General features: G+C 34.4%; 1 pseudogene; it reads right to left on the bottom strand.

The window, feature by feature from the left end:
* LOC128174768 (uncharacterized) overlaps positions 1-12,411 on the bottom strand; it is a 264,137-nt pseudogene that overhangs the window by 212,083 nt on the left and 39,643 nt on the right.

Raw genomic sequence — 12,411 nt, 5'->3', positions numbered from 1 at the left:
TTTTTTCCAATACGAATTAAAGCATTATTTTGTTTACTATTTTCAAAAATGGTATCTTGTTCCTATTGTATTCACAATTTGATGCAGAATGACACACTGACCGATAACCTCATCATGCTCATAGATGTCTTCCTCATTGGTTGATCCTTGTGATCTCCCTGGTAATTTGGGATGTATTTCTAAAATGAGATAAATACTGTTGTAAATCACTATATGATCACAAGCATTAGTGAATTAACAAATAAAAAATATAATACGTAAAGGTTTTTTTTAAAATTGTAATTATACTTAAAAAATTAATACTGATAAAATACTCACTCACTACTTAAAAAATATACATTTATTTATATTGACCCTTTGTATCAGATGTATTATGTTTGTTGCCTTCCACATCTACAGATTTTGGTAGCCTATGAAAGCTGAGTATTTCTTCTTAATTTTTCCTAGTGCATAAAATAATATGCACCCAAAAAAACAAAGAAATTTTCAATCAAGATTTCAAAATGTCATTGATGTGGGTAATGATGATGTATTCAAAGCGCTGAAAAACAGGGACATATATAATTATATATATATATGGGGTGAGCAATTACCATCGCCCGACGCCCGGGGCTACCGATTTTAGAGGTCGGGCGAGCAGAAATCCTCACTGCGGTAGCCCGTTGGGCTAGTAAATAATTACAATGATAACCGAAATCAGACTTCCGTAAGTGTCATTATAACGTCGACTGATTTTATGTACGACTTAACTGTTATGCAAAATCAAGATCTCTCATTGGCTTTAATGTACGTGCATTGTGGGTACTAATGTTCCGCATGGCAATGACGCTTTGTTTCAAACATGGAGAAGTACCTGACGATAAGTAAGCGTAAACGTTCGTTTGATCGCCTTGAAGACAACAATAATCGTTTACAGTTTTAATTCAACTGATATGGAGAAAATGTTGGGCTAGTAAGTTTAAACTTTGGGCTAGTAACTTTGCTACTGCCAGTAGCCCCTGGGCTAGTAGCCATTTTTTTTTGTAATTGCACACCCCTGTATTGGCTTACTTTTCTGTGTGTTTTTGCTTGTCACTTCTTTGCTTGTCACTTCTGGTTCAGTTGTAATCCTTGATGTCCCTGTTGTACTCGTTGATGTCTTTTTGTTTACTCCTAATAAAATAATAAGCAGTATTATAAACAAGTCCAGTACAATCTCTTGATTTAGCTATATAGCTTGAAAAGCTATATAGCTTTATAAAGCTATTCAAAATAGCTTAATAAAGCTATTTATGTGCAGTTTTTGAAGAAAATATTTATTGTAAGAAATGGACAAAAAATCACAATTAACTTGCTACTCATATTTGCACAATTGACCATTATAAACTTGACCACAATTAAAGATAGTTTTAACACTGCAGCTTTTAAACACTTATAAGCAAAAAATATATTTCCATTGTTTGGGTTTCTGTTTACCACTTTGTGTGCAATGAGACGTACGCGTGGATAAGTATGATTTCTTCTCATTGTGATAAATTATTACCAATCAATAATCTTATTTACCATAACTGACCTCCTTTATATTTCATTCAAAAAGTAACTGTGTGGTCATGAATCAGTTGCCACAAAACTTTGATAAAACCTGATAAACACTTAACAAATATTCAGAGATAGACATTTCACAGAGTTTGATCAACTAATAAACAATTTACCTCCACGTTGTGTTGACTGACCGACATCAATCACATGAAATGGTTCTGAAAAAAGGGTAGTAATTAGAATCTCAACACAAGACAACACCACAGTGTTAATCGAGTAATACAGTACTTTTCAAAATTGGTGCATACGTGCCGATTCAACACTTACAAAATTTGCTCTATAATATGAACCAGCACGGAGTAGGTAGTAGTGATTTAGAAAATTTCAATTAACAATAAAATTTCAATTTTCTATGATGCAAAATAAATTTCCGAAGGTATATTATACAGTAAATCTAGTCTGAACTGGTCCCTCGAGGTCACCAGGTAGTTCTGGATAACGAACCCGATGATATTGTTTACACCAAAGGTCCGAGACCAGTAAAGTTAAACTGATCGTTGATAATAACAAGCTGGGGAGATATTACTTTTCTAGGCTTAAACCTTCTGAAAGCATAATGTTCATGTTTCTCCGAAATTTTTGGTTCAATCTATATTTGTGGGTAACGAACCCGATGATATATTGTGAATCTTAAAATTTCGTTCGTTTTTTAACATAAACATTCGCACACACACACACACAAGAATAGTAATTAGTATATCTTTGTACAAATATTCATCTTATCATTGATAACAAGCTGGCGAGATATTAATTATATATGCTTAAAACTTCAGAAAACATATTTCTCCGAGATTTTTTTGGCTCAGTCTGTATTTGTGGGTAACGAACCCGATGATATTGCGAAGTAAATATTTTCCCACAAATAAACTATACACAGTCAATAGCTAAAATTTTCAAAATTGTACTGAAAAGTTGCTTACCACAAAGTATGTCCAGAGGTTTGCTTGGGTGAATTCGCACGGCGCTCGGATCGCCTATTATGGTCACCTTCTGGAGGTGACACGCCGTCATGAAACGTCTCTCACCTCATCCGAACGAACTTTTATTTCTCTGCAGGGGAGAGTGCATCTCCTTATTGGGAAGGAACACGTTAAACATACCGTTGAAAGGCAGATAAAACCTATGAACATAGCTTTCGCCATTTTTGACTTCATCAACTGGGGTTCACAATCTCCAAATTAAAGTCATGAGGGTTGACCAATAAAAATCACGGTTTTATCACCCCTTTACCATAACTTTGAGCACTTTTTCTCATCTGGGGTTCACAATCTCCTAATTTGTGGCGTGAGGTTTGACCAATAAAAATCACGGTTTTATCATCGTGATGCTGAGGACTAAGTTTGGTAATAATAATACAGCGGTGGATCAAGGTTTTTTTTTTTGGTAAAGGGAGGGCCCGGGTTCCAGTATTATTATTTTTTGGTTTTCAAAGAGGGTGTGGAGGGCTTCACTCTCAAAATACTTTATTTTTACCCTGTTTTGGTAAAATTTTCTGTATAAATGTAGACACTAAATCTTTGTTTAATTCATAGCTTTGGACATGTTAAGACAGTAATTATAAATACAGTAGTTATAAAACAGTATTTATCTGGTCACATTGTACTTCTGCGCAGGTATGTCGTGACAGAGCGGTGTTTTTCAAGTAAGAATAAATTTACCGGGTTAAATTAAAATGAAACCTAAGTCACATGAACATGATTAATTAGGTTAATTACATATGCATTGTACATGGTGTACCGTCACTTAATTAATGTCACCTCTTAAATTCTAAGGATATTTTATTTTTTTTTTGTTTTGCTTTGATATTAGTGATGAAACAGATTTTGAGCAGCTATTGGGCAGTTTTGATGAATTTACAGCACAGTAAGTATTTTGTAATTGCATACCTACTAGTATGTTGTAAGATTTCACTTAATTTGTGTGTGTTTATAACGTTCTTTTTTATACGCTGTTTTCAAATCCCTTTTTTTCTTCAGTAGAAAAAAAAGATAACTTATTGTAATTTTATTATTGACCTTTTATCCTTTATATTATTTTTTTATCTTAAAGGTCTTCCTCTACTTTTTTTTTTAAAAAGAAACACCATCTGATGCAAAACCTACATCAAAAGTGGAGACTTTACCCACACTTTCCCTCACTAAAAATAATAGCGAGGGAATAAAAAAAGAACTACCTTTCAAAAGGTTAGGATATCTTTACTCTTTGTTTATATTTTACTTAAAGAGTATCAATGATAAAAATATTTATTATTTGAGGTAATATATCTTTGAATATATATTTAATATTTAGTTACGCAACAACTACAAGTACCTTTAGTGGCTCAACATCGGGACCGGTGTATGATGAAAATTACCCCCCTCCTCGACCAGAAAAAGACACAGTGATTAATGTAGAGGACTCCATTCTTACTACACTTCGGTAAATTATATATATATATAAAAAGGATATACTCATGCTTTCACTCCCATATATTCCTGTTTTGTTATTATTTTTTAACCAGTCTTCTTTTGAATTTCTTTTTTTTTTAAGACAGAAAAATGATCAGAAGTTAAGAGCATTGGAAAAAGATTATTTGAACCAAACGTGGTTCGGGTAGTTGCGTCCACGGAGTTCAATGTCCTACAAAAGTTGCAGAGGAGGATGGCTGATGATATGGAACAGAGTGAGATAATAATGAATTATCTGGCAGACAAGTATGGTGAACCAGAGAAGAAACGCGTAAAATTTTCAACTCTGCAATAAGGACAAACTATTCATGAAAACAGGGCCTTGGAAAAATAGATTTACCCAACGACAAATCGTTTGAGAGTACTGGAGAATGACTTACATCACGTTTGCTGGTTCAATAATACAATAAATTTCGTAAAGAGTTTTGTAGTATTTTGTTAGTTTCTCTGTCTTTTAAGAATTTTGAATGACTGATATGAAACCGCCTTATATCAATCTGTACAGTATTGTTGACACGTATTCGTGCGTAAATCTCGTTGGACTGCGGGTATTTATCCACATATAGACAGGTTATAGGGCTATCTGAGTTGACGTTAGGTCTCAACATGCATTCCATTTGATCATTTTTTCTGTTTCTAATGCAAAACACTCATCACAATACACAGAGAGGCTATGATTGTCTTTTAAATATAATAATTTAAAGATAGTAAAACAGATACCTTAACAGTATGGTTTTCTCCAAGTCTCCTTTGGATATCGGATGTCCCTTACCTCGGTTATATATGTATGAGACTAATAATGACCTTATACTGTCATTGGTACTCTCAGACTGTTTTGACCTCAAACGGTTTGCCCTTGTTGTATTGACCTTGACGATAAGCCCTCAGACTGTTTTGACCTCAAACAGTTTTGACCTCAGATGTTTGTGACGTGACATTGTATTGAGTACATGACCTACTTTAAGACCTGACCTTGACCTTGACCATGCCCTGACCTTGTGGAGGTCTGACCTTGACTTGTGGGGGTGTGGTCCATATGACGTCACTGCCCCTATAGCCCACAGACTATACCCCTTACTACTCTTATCGCCCATCGTATTTTCTATTAACTGTTCTGTGAATACCAGTTTAGGATATTCACCGTACGAAATTGTGTTTTTAAGAAGACCAAAGTTTCCCTTAGTAAACTACCACAGTGAACCAGGACTTGACAGTTTTCCAAAGTAATAAACTCCGGGAAATGAACATAATTCGTACGGAAATACTCGACAATGCTCAGAGAGCAAAAGACACTATGGTTGAAAATGCGAATTCAACTCTACGACCGTTGACGTTACAAAAACATGATTATGTTTCCTTCATAATGAAAATGTGCATAAGTTGTAGAATCAATATTCTGGACCATTTGTTGTACACAACATTCCAGTGCACATACAGTTCTTTTGAAGGATCCAGTGACTAACAAAATATTTGACAGCAGTGTTCACATCAACCGAGTGAAAAAGCTATTGTTAGAGAACCGACCCCATCGGATTTCTTTAACGTGGTGTCATCGCGCCAGATAGCACAAAAAGACCAAAGTTGTCAAACCAAATCCGTTCAATTGCAAAATCAAACATGTGACTCAAAAACACGACCTCAAAGACACAGACAACCGCCGATTCGGTACCGAGATGGTAATCATGAAAATCCAACAGATGTTATTGTGTGTGATCGATCATCAGACTCTGACGATTGTCACAAAATTAAAAAGGTGATAGGACAAAAATATTCACCCCAGGGATTGCAGTATCTAATACAGGTTTTCGATGAACCTGCAGATAATGCGTTTTGGGTTACCCCTGCATACCTAAATACCAAAGCTCGCGAATCCATAGGATCAGACCCCCTCCATTTATTGATGGGTAATTAATTGAGTCGTATCCCAGATTTAGATAATTATCTTTTCTGTAAATATACACGTTTAATTTTCTTTTATTTGCGCATATTATTTTTTTATGTGGTGATTTTTAATTTGTGGCTGGTTTTATGATTATCTTTTGCGGCAAAAGGTGTTTAACATGCAATGTTTAGTGCAGCTGTTAGTTGCGAGATAATTTCAAGACCTGTTTAATTAGCGACAGTGAGCCTCGTGTGCTGAATACTAAATACGTGGTCAGTCTGTAATCTGAGAATCTGTCTGTTTACACTTTGTGCGGCTAATTATTCAGTAATTATCTTTTGATAGCATCTATGCAATGCTGAAAGCTGCTGTGTATCAACAATTTTTTCAATGCATTATATGGTATGATGCAATATAGGGTAAACTAGTTCCGAGATAGTAACTGTGTGTTTACTTAGGTCATGTTTTGTTACAAACGTGTTTCAATATGTATTTGCTTTTGTAAGCACATTAATACGGAAACCGTATGTCTCAGTTTTTATCTGATGAGTTTTTTGTAGCAAGTGTGGTTTAAATGTTTTGTCATGTGTAATTCAGTGTGTTTTATTTGCATATGTGAGGTTAACAATGTATGCCTTTATAAGCACAAATACATAAACCGTATCTCAAGGGTTTTTTTTATATGATGAGGATTTTGTAACAAGTGCGATTGGAATATTTCGTTATGTGTTTTATTGTGTTTTCAAAATATTTTTTTTCATTAATTAACCCTTGTTAAAAGGTACACATGTTATTTTCTACGGGCGGATGTCATGTTTATGTGTAATAGGGTTTATAAATGACAAAAATTATTTATTATAATTTGTAACATCTGTACTATATTATGCATCGGTCTTTTCATTTAGGAAATTCTAAAGTTGTAATTGGAAAATAATTAGTTTACTCTGAACTACGGAAAGTTGCATTCACATATGTTAGTAATTTCATCTTGACATCTCCCTTCCCTGAATCTTGGTATCAATGTCATTATTATTTAATTATTGTCAAATTAACGGTCAGATCTGAGAAATACGTTTCTTTGATTTAATCATGGTTAAAATTACGGTTTCCTGTCTTCCATATGTGAGCGTTGTAAAATTTTGCCTGCTGATGCAAATTTATCTGAAACTGTTCAATTAATTCTATTGGTCAGTTAAGGTAAGAGTAGGCGGAGTTGTCAAAGATGAAAAGCATGCGAGTGAAAATTGTGTCTTCTTCTATTCCCGACCTTTGTTAAATTGAGTTGTTCTTTTGTATGTAATGTGATTACTGATTTTCGGACTTAATAAATTTTGGAAATTTTAAAAACGGTATTTATTATTCAACATCAAAGTGAATACGTTACAAGATAAGAGATGTTTTGAATGTTTAATTGGATTTTAACGTTAGTGCCTTTCATTCATTTACATGTATTTTGGATTTATTAAGTGATTTACATTTGGATTATATCTTATCTACTTTTGGATTTTAATAATTATATCATGGGAAGGATTTAATTACTACCGGAATATTATACTGAGCTTTACTTTACGCTACATAAATATAAGAAATTAAGTAAAATCGATTTAAACTCGGAATCGCGCAGAGCTTAGAAGTATCTTTAACCTCATAATACACTTGTTATGGAAGGAACTCTGAACAATTTGTTGTTTGGATTTAATAAGATCCGCAGTTCCTGTAAACAACACGGATTCGAGGATATTTGATGACGCATGGAAGCTCACTCGATCATTGTCGATTAAATAAACGTACGACGAATATTTTATGAACGAGTTAATAAATTGTAACTGGAAAAATTTAAACTAAATCTTTCTTAAACAAATTCGTAAAAATCATGTGTAATGCAACAAGAGGCCAATTGGCCTTAACGGTCACCTGAGTAGCATATATCCAATACACAAACTTGTCATGGAGTCTCATATATGCATCTAATTAATTAGGTTTCATACTGGAGTAGAAAAATTATAAATTTGTAAGGACAACCACATTTAATTCAAAAAGAACTGAAACCTATAATTTTGGTGAAAAACTAAAAGATCTGGTGTACAAAATAATGAATTTAGTTTTCCTTTCAGGTGTGTGGGAGTAAAGAAAATAATTTTTTAACGTTATATGCATTAACATCTATACATCCATTTTGGCCCTGCCCTAGAGTCAAAACCCATACCCCAGGGGACATGAAAATTAAAATTTCAGTAGAGGACTTCCTGGTAAACATAATTATTAGTCGTTTTTTTTATACAGATGTGTGAGAATAGAGAAGAAGATTTTTAAACATTGTATGCATTTACACTTTACTGCCATATTGCCCCCCCCCCCATGTCCTGAACCCCTGACCCAGGGGCCATGAATTTCACAATTTAGGTAAAGGAGATTGTGGATATCATAACCATGTATTCAGTTTTTTGCCCACATGTGTGGGAGTAGAGAAGAAGATTTTCTTAGATTTAATACATTTTTACTATTTGGCCATATTGGCCCCACCCTAGAGCATGAACACCTAACAAAGGGGTCATGAATTTCACAATTTTAGTAGAGAGCCTCATGGACATCATAATCATGCATTTAGTTTTTAACAAATATATATAGGAGTAGAGAAGAAGATTTTCTAAGATTTAATACATTTTTACTATTTGGCAATATCGGCCCCACCCTAGAGCCTGAACCCCTGACCGAGGGGTCGTGAATTTTACAATTAAGGTAGAGGGCTTCATGGACATCATAAACATGCATTTAGTTTTTAACAAATATATATGGGAGTAGAGAAGAAGATTTTCTAAGATTTAATATATTTTTACTATTTGGCCATATTGGCCCCACCCTAGAGCCTGAACCCCTGACCCAGGGGTCATGAATTTCACAATTTAGGTAGAGGGCTTTATGGACATCATAATCATGCATTTAGTATTTAACAAATATATATGAGAGTAGAGAAGAAGATTTTCTTAGATTTAATACATTTTTACTATATGGCCATATTGGCCCCACCCTAGAGCATGAAAACCTAACAAAGGGGTCATGAATTTCACAATTTAGGTTGAGGGCTTCATGAAAATCATTATCATGCATTTAGTTTTTAACAAATATATATGATAGTAGAGAAGAAGATTTTCTAAGATTTAATACATTTTTACTATTTGGCCATATTGGCCCCACCCTAGAGCCTGAACCCCTGACCCAGGGGTCATGAATTTCACAATTAAGGTAGAGGGCTTCATGGACATCATAACCATGCATTTAGTTTTTAACAAATATATATGGGAGTAGAGAAGAAGATTTTCTAAGATTTTAATACATTTTTACTATATGGCCATATTGGCCCCACCCTAGAGCCAGAACCCCTGACCCAGGGACCATAAATTTCACAATTTTGGTAGAGGGCCTCATGGACATCATAACCATGCATTCAGTTTTTTCCTCACATGTGTGGAAGTAGAGAAGAAGATTTTTGAAAATTTGGCTTTTTTTGCATATTTGGCCCCGCCCGTGGCACCCCAGGGGTGGTAGAGCCATAAATTTCACAATTTAGATTCTTCTTACCATAGAGATGCTTCACACCAAAAATGGTAACGATTGACCTGGTAGTTTCCAAGAAGAAGTTAAAAATGTAAAATTGTTAACGCACGACGCACGGCGCACGACGCACGACGCACAACGCACGACGACGGACGAAGACCAATTGCAATAGGTCACCTGAGTGACTCAGGTGACCTAAAAAGTGAGGATGACAAAAACTAAGATGATCAGGATTATCGAGAAAACCATGAAAATGGGGCTTTTCATCGTTACCCCAATCGTTAACCCCAACCTCAACCCCAACCCCAACCCCAATAGGTCAATCGTTACCATTTTTGGTGTGAAGCATCTCTATGGTAAGAAGAATCTAAATTGTGAAATTTATGGCTCTACCACCCCTGGGGTGCCACGGGCGGGGCCAAATATGCAAAAAAAGCCAAATTTTCAAAAATCTTCTTCTCTACTTCCACACATGTGAGGAAAAAACTGAATGCATGGTTATGATGTCCATGAGGCCCTCTACCAAAATTGTGAAATTTATGGCCCCTGGGTCAGGGGTTCTGGCTCTAGGGTGGGGCCAATATGGCCATATAGTAAAAATGTATTAAATCTTAGAAAATCTTCTTCTCTACTCCCATATATATTTGTTAAAAACTAAATGCATGGTTATGATGTCCATGAAGCCCTCTACCTTAATTGTGAAATTCATGACCCCTGGGTCAGGGTTTCAGGCTCTAGGGTGGGGCCAATATGGCCCAATAGTAAAAATGTATTAAATCGTAGAAAATCTTCTTCTCTACTATCATATATATTTGTTAAGGTATCCCACTCCTCAATGTTCTTGTATCAAGAATTTCTTGAGAAGTATTCTATTGAAATCTGTAGAAAAAACACACTTAAACAATACAAAGATAATGGGAGGTCAGTGTTCATCCCTCTGAGTTATGGTCAATTAAATTTGACCTTTTTGCACCTAAAATGCGATTTCAGCCTGATTAGGATTTGTTGTCAGAATTTTTGATTAAGCAAACTCTTTTCTTAAAATGTGGTTTTTAATTATGTACAATGGTCACACTGAATAGAGGGATTACGAAAAAAAATTTGCATGAAGCTGCATAAATGTTTGTATGACCTTTTTGCACTTAAAACAGGCAATTTTTATAATAGTTACAATTTGATTTGAAATAAAAACATTTTGAATATCAAGAATTTTAGAAGATTAATCCAGTTTGCCTACATATGCATTCAGTATCATTTTGACATAATAAAACATGGGGGTCAGTGATTTCAAATTTTAGATACATGGCTTCAAAGGTAAAATTATTGCAAAATTTGGCTTAAAAAAATTCAGACATTTTCTATATATTTGCATGATTTTATGCTAAGCGTCTATCATTCTCTCAAAATTTAGTTTAGTACAAGTCATAGAGAACCTATAGAACATGTCACAAACCTATCAAATGTTAAAAATGAGAATAATGAATAAAGTATAATAAAAAGAAAAGTATATTGAAAATTAATAAAATTGCTTGTTTCTGTCATTTTCGACTAAAAAACCTTCCGCACGAGAAAATAGTTCCCCCCAAAACTTGTTCGTTTCTTGAATTCAAATGGATTTTCTTTACGAATGTTGTGTAATTATGAAATGATGATCTTCTTGTGAGGTTTAAATTAATAAAATCATATTCATTTAAAATATAATGAACATCTGCGCAATGAAATCAAAACATGAGGAGTGATATACCTTAAAAACTAAATGCATAATAATGATGTCCATGAAGCCCTCAACCTAAATTGTGAAATTCATGACCCCTTTGTTAGGTGTTCATGCTCTAGGGTGGGGCCAATATGGCCATAGAGTAAAAATGTATTAAATCTTAGAAAATCTTCTTCTCTACTCTCATATATATTTGTTAAATACTAAATGTATGATTATGATGTACATGAAGCCCTCTACCTAAATTGTGAAATTCATGACCCCTGGGTCAGGGGTTCAGTCTCTAGGGTGGGGCCAATATGGCCAAATAGTAAAAATATATTAAATCTTAGAAAATCTTCTTTTCTACTCCCATATATATTTGTTAAAAACTAAATGCATGTTTATGATGTCCATGAAGCCCTCTACCTTAATTGTGAAATTCACGACCCCTCGGTCAGGGGTTCAGGCTCTAGGGTGGGGCCGATATGGCCAAATAGTAAAAATGTATTAAATCTTAGAAAATCTTCTTCTCTACTCCTATATATATTTGTTAAAAACTAAATGCATGATTATGATGTCCATGAGGCTCTCTACTAAAATTGTGAAATTCATGACCCCTTTGTTAGGTGTTCATGCTCTAGGGTGGGGCCAATATGGCCATATAGTAAAAATGATTTAAATCTTAAAAAATCTTCTTCTCTACTCCCACACATGTGGGCAAAAAACTGAATACATGGTTATGATATCCACAATCTCCTTTACCTAAATTGTGAAATTCATGGCCCCTGGGTCAGGGGTTCAGGACATGAAGGGGGGGGGGGGCAATATGGCAATAAAGTGTTAATGCATATAATGTTTAAAAATCTTCTTCTCTATTCTCACACATCTGTATAAAAAAAAACCGACTAATAATTATGTTTACCAGGAAGTCCTCTACTGAAATTTTAATTTTCATGTCCCCTGGGGTATGGGTTTTGACTCTAGGGCAGGGCCAAAATGGATGTATAGATGTTAATGCATATAACGTTAAAAAATTATCTTCTTTACTCCCACAAACCTGAAAGGAAAACTAAATTCATTATTTTGTAGACCAGATCTTTTAGTTTTTCACCAAAATTATAGGTTTCACAGTTCTTTTTGAATTTAATGTGGTTGTCATTACAAATTTATAATTTTTCTACTCCAGTATGAAACCTAATTAATTAGATGCATATATGAGACTCCATGACAAGTTTGTGTATTGGATATAT

Source organism: Crassostrea angulata, chromosome 2 (genome assembly GCF_025612915.1).
Source record: "Crassostrea angulata isolate pt1a10 chromosome 2, ASM2561291v2, whole genome shotgun sequence".
NCBI classification, from domain to species: Eukaryota; Metazoa; Mollusca; class Bivalvia; order Ostreida; family Ostreidae; genus Magallana; species Magallana angulata.
The sequence above is the reverse complement of the archived record's forward strand: the minus strand, read 5'-3'. Positions and strand labels throughout refer to the sequence as shown.